The following is a 6,000-nucleotide window of genomic DNA, read 5'->3' as shown; positions in this document are numbered from 1 at the left end:
GCAAGTCCACAACAAAACGACGGATATCTCTTCCCTCCGATCGTTCTGCAACCCCCAAAATGCACAAATTATTGCGCCGTGCTCGATTCTCCAGGTCGGTCAGCTTCCAGTCGATATCTTGCCTGGTATTCTCCAAGTCCTTAATTGACTTGTTCTGTCTAGAAAGTTCATCCTCCACAACAGAGATACGAGCTTCGGTTTCATTTACTCTTGAAATGGTTTCGTTACTAGATTTGGCTAAGCGACAAATAAGGTTCTGCAATTTTCGTACAGCCCCTTGCGTACGAAGCCCTTCTGCCTTAGTCTCCTCTCTATGAGCCATAATTAACCTATACATAGAGGTTTGCAAGTTGTAGATGGACTTAAGTGTGATTTCTTCGTCTCCTTCCAAAAATTCAGGAAGTTCAGATTGGGTTTCCGGGGCCATTCCAGCGCCTTCCCACTGCGGTTGAACAACTACACCAAGATTATCACCCAAAGTAGAGTTTTGTACCTCTGTGGCCTTGCGAACTGTATTTGGAGTTCCCTCATTCACCAAATCATCAGAACCCGGTAATTCTTCCTCAGAGTTTTGATTGCAGTCATCAGCCCAGTCTTTTGAGGATGAGTGGCCTTCATTAATCACATCCTCGCCAATCTCACCGTCGGATGCTAGTGAGACATCGGACATGGAGTAAAATTGACCTCCCGATTCAATAGATTCAGCATAATTTGAAGTTAGAGCTACTCCATTTTCCTCTCTGATGCCCCCTTCATTAACTCGTGGCGAGACTCTGACCTCACCCACTGCTTGGCAAAGTTCGAGGGGGGAGGGCCCTCACCCTCTAATTTTGCAGGAGTAAGTAAAAGATTAGCACCGCGATTTTTTGATACAGCGCCCGACGGGTCAGCGGTTCCTTGCGCTCCTTGCACCGTCCCTTTAGTGGGGTCTCGAGGTGTCTGCATAATATTCTAGGCTGGGATAGTTGCATTTTTTTTCTGAATAAATCAGGTATTGTTGGCTCCTTAATGACCTCATTTTGCTGGCGAGCACGGGTCTCCGGAACAGGCCTATCTAAGGAGTTAAGCTCTGCTGCTGATCTTGTTGCAATACTTTCAGCATTACTAGGCGTCGTACTAGCTGGATTATCTGAATTAGCTGAGCTAGCAGCAGCTTTTGTTCTGCCCCCTCTGCCTTTAGGTGCCATATTATTCGTATAGACTGTTAAAGGCCTGAAAAGATATATCAAAAGAGTCAAAAATATAGCTTATAGCTTATAAAATAGGTTTATGCCAGGCAGGATAAGCTACTCCTCTTGTAATAATACCGGATGGCCGGTTTCTTAATTAGTTTGCTGCTATTAGTAATGTCCCAACAGTCCAACAGTCCCAAAGGGGTCCTAACCCAGACACGTATGAGGTTGCAACAATGTTTTCAGCTCCCAGACCCCTTTTTTTTTTCCTCAGCCGGCTTGTCAGAAGAAAAGTAAATGCAAACCTGTTCGGCTGTTTGACACAAACGGGTGTAAAGTTGCAGCAATGTTTCAATGTTTCAATTCCCACTCCTTTTTCTTGCTTAATCAAAAGCCGACTTGCCGTGCTCCAAGCTGAGCACCAACGATTCAGCAGCTCCCCTGCCTCCGGCGTCTCAGCGTCTCAGCACGTCTCGTTCTCCCGCTCCCAAAGCCTCGGCACTCCGCTACAGACCGTGGTTCTTCTTCGGCTCGGCTCCGCTGGCCCTCCACAGCTCCCGTTTCAGCTGAACTCAGCCGAGAAAAGCCTCCTCTCAGACAAACGCCGTGCTTAAGCTGATCGGAACTCGAAACAGCTCGCCAGAGCAGGGCGGCGAAGCAGCGAAGCTGTCCCCGCGCAGACCGTGAGCCTGGTCCGGGTTCAGACAGAACGCCATGTAGATCCTCACTCGGCTGCAGTAGTGGCCGCCATCTTGCTTCCCTACTCCTGTAACTTCTTGGTGTAACAGTTCAAAGCTGCACAGGAAACAAGCTTGAAGATTCTTCAAAGGGACTCCACCCACGCCGATTAATTTGCCACTTGCCGACTTCACAGGCATCATAATGAATTTGATGGCACAATTGATGAACTGGACAGTGCATTCGATTACAAAACAACACAGCACTATGGCCAAAGCTTTACTGCGACAAACCGCGAAAGAACATGTAGGCCAAATACATTTGCTCCTCACTCCGTGTAAAGTTCCACAGCAATAGGCATGAAGATCACCGCAACACAAAATGGAGACACGCATCGGTGACGCTGCGCCGGATGGCTCCCAGCTTCACCGTGCTCCCCAATCACCTACAACAAGAAACCTCACAAAACAGCAGACGTCAGGAGCTTCAAACGGAGATGCCGAAAGAATTAGAATTCGGTAAGACTGCGCGCTCTCCTCTGTATGCACAGGCTTTGTACAAAAGGGGGTGGTGATGGACGGAGCATCTGAACCAATCAAACACTCACACCCAGTCAAAAGATCTGGGTTGAATCCATCACCATTCTTTAGCCCACTCTGCCACCCCAGTTCAGACATGGCTATATGCAAATCAGTCTGACCCTGTGCCTCATGGGAACAGTCCAGCCCGACTACCAAGCCATGCCTTCCCTGGACCGGAAACAAGCTTCCGAGGACCGGTTTCTGGCATCACAGCCGTCTTCAGCCCGGCTTGCTTGAATCCAGTGGCAAAGTGAGCAAGGGACTTACGTCTGAGCATACCCTGCCACACTTATGGCAGCCAAAAGCGGTACAAAAGGGGGTGGTGATGGACGGAGCATCTGAACCAATCAAACACTCACACCCAGTCAAAAGATCTGGGTTGAATCCATCACCATTCTTTAGCCCACTCTGCCACCCCAGTTCAGACATGGCTATATGCAAATCAGTCTGACCCTGTGCCTCATGGGAACAGTCCAGCCCGAACTACCAAGCCATGCCTTCCCTGGACCAGAAACAAGCTTCCGAGGACCGGTTTCTGGCATCACAGCCGTCTTCAGCCCGGCTTGCTTGAATCCAGTGGCAAAGTGAGCAAGGGACTCACGTCTGAGCATACCCTGCCACACTTATGGCGGCCAAAAGCGGTACAAAAGGGGGTGGTGATGGACGGAGCATCTGAACCAATCAAACACTCACACCCAGTCAAAAGATCTGGGTTGAATCCATCACCGTTCCAAGCCATGCCTTCCCTGGACCGGAAACAAGCTTCCGAGGACCGGTTTCTGGCATCACAGCCGTCTTCAGCCCGGCTTGCTTGAATCCAGTGGCAAAGTGAGCAAGGGACTCACGTCTGAGCATACCCTGCCACACTTATGGCGGCCAAAAGCGGTACAAAAGGGGGTGGTGATGAACGCAGAGTGGGCTAAAGAACGGTGAAGGCAGAGTGGGCTAAAGAACGGTGATGTCACCACCCCCTTTTGTACCGCTTTGGCCGCCATAAGTGTGGCAGGGTATGCTCAGACGTGAGTCCCTTGCTCACTTTGCCACTGGATTCAAGCAAGCCGGGCTGAAGACGGCTGGCTTGGCAGTTCGGGCTGGACTGTTCCCATGAGGCACAGGATCAGACTGATTTGCATATAGCCATGTCTGAACTGGGGTGGCAGAGTGGGCTAAAGAACGGTGATGGATCAAACCCAGAACTTTTGATTGGTTCAGATGCTCCGTCCATCACCACCCCCTTTTGTACCACAGGCTGTGTACAGCTCGTGACAAGTTTGAACAGGTGATGACCATTAAACTGCCAATTTGCATGCGTAATTGCTTAGGGCAAAACGATCGGCAAGAAAGTACTTCTTTAGTAGGCACTCACAAAAGATCATATGCGGTGGTGGTTTTCCCTTCAACACGACGCTCCCTTTCCTGTGGTGTGTCGAGGAGCAAAACAATTCCGATTCCTGAGCCCCTCTCCACAGGCTTAAAACAGGCAAACGTTAAACTCACAGTCCCGCTTGAAAACTCCGTTGAACTGCCAGCGCTGTAATCTTTTCCAGCACACCTGTTATCACTGCCAATTTCATTTACTTGCTCATTGAACTCATGAGCACAACAATATTCAGCTGACAGTTCTATTTAACTGCGCAATCATCACCAACATTACATGAATACCTGGTATAAAGGGTCAAACGCCTTGGGCAGCAGGGTGTCCAAATCACAACGGACACTGGTGGGGTTTGTGCAAGGCGTTTCTCCTTTAGTAAGATGCTTAGCTTTACAAGGCTCCTTTCATTTCTCCTCACAGCTGTACGTTTCAATGGTTCCAGTTACTCTTGATTCTTAGTTCCTTTTTGTTTTCTGCACGCTGTAGGTTCTCTTGTGTATAGGCTCTTGTAGGTCTCTCCAAGCGTCGCCAAAAATGTTGTAAATAGAAGTCCTTGAGCCAGGTGTGATTTTAGGTTACTTTTATTTAAGCTGGATTTCAGGTCAAGTCATCAAGATGGAAAGATGAAAAGCCCACCAGGAGTGACCTCCTTGTCACTCAGCCTGCCTGGTGCCAACTGCCAGTTGAGGCCAGGCAAAGCCCCCAACACTCCATGATGTCACCAAACATTCTAGTGGTGACATCATGTGAGTCACAGTGAAATCCCATGGGCAGAAAAGAGAAAGGCTAAATATAACAATTATTAATGCCGTTTTTGCACTAAGCTTATGCTAGGTAACATTAATAGGGAAGTAGTGCATTGTGGGTGGGGAACAGTGAAGGTTTTATTGTCATATAATTAATAAATGTTCATTTTTATTTACTTTAGCATGCTGAATAAAGTCTCCTTTTTTAACGATTGACCCAACTTGGAGGGAGAAGTTTCGTCAGAGCGAGTCTGCTTTGACATGAGACCACCAAGATGTTCTGAGCATCGCAGATGACATGAAGGAGTGAAGGCCTGAGCATCAGATGACTGCCAATTGTTGTACCTGAGCGTGAGATCCGGGATGTGCTCTGTGGAAATATTGACTGATGAATTAAAAATTTAATAAAATGTATCGCTATATGGCGAACACATGTATAAACCGAAATTTGGACCTGGGTAACCTTCTTCCACAATAAAGCTGATGAATAAATGTAAAGTCATAGTGGTGTGACAACACCACCCCCCAGCCCACCAAACCCTGTGCGAGCTGGATGTAGAATGCAACATTGGTGGGTTGGTCATATCACTTTGAGGGTATATCTGGGTTGCCTTTAGGGCTGTGGTTTGGAACTTTGGCTGGCAGGAGAGAAGAGGGGAGATGCACGTTGTCCATCGGTTTGCAGAGAGGCCTAGCTGTTTCAATCCTGTCCTATTCCTGACTGAGATGTATTGTGTTTCCTGATACCCTTTGGGGAACCTCCAACATCTCCTGGATCCAGGGTGTGGTTTATTCTACAGACCGATAGGTTTGTATCTAGCCTATGTCATTTCTTAGCATTATTGTATTTATCTCGAAATATTTTGTCTCTCCATCTATCCACTCTGTCAACAATAAATTGAGATGCATTATTATTAGATGTACCTGTTGTCTCTTCATCGATCACTCCGTTAGGTATTATACTGTATGGCATAATCAATCTACTGAACCCTTTTTTCTCTTATTCTATCCTCTCCTTCATTGCAAAATGTCATTACAGAAAGAGTCTGTGTAAATTGGATTATTTCTCTGGTTGTGAGGTTCGATGTTTGTAATTGTGACCTGATGCAGATGAACATTTACCTTGAATTTTAAGATAAAACTCACTTATGAACCTTACCGAGAGTCTGTGGTTAATTTTACAAATGTTTGGTAAATTAGTGCCTTATCGTTACCATCAACTATTCAACTAACTGGTCAATCAAACAAATAGAGGAAGAGTTGATATCAATAATAGATCATTATCTAGATGTTTTAGGAGGTTTACAAACAAATGAGCAATGAACTAAACAAATTGACCCCAGCGCATCAGGGATACTGGGTGAATGTGTATGGGCCATTGTAGTGATTTGTGGAGTATCGAGCCCTGATCAATTATTGGTATTGGTGCTGGATCAAGTGCAACCGAC

Source organism: Lissotriton helveticus, chromosome 6, assembly GCF_964261635.1.
Source record: "Lissotriton helveticus chromosome 6, aLisHel1.1, whole genome shotgun sequence".
NCBI classification, from domain to species: Eukaryota; Metazoa; Chordata; class Amphibia; order Caudata; family Salamandridae; genus Lissotriton; species Lissotriton helveticus.
This window is presented reverse-complemented; position numbering follows the sequence as displayed.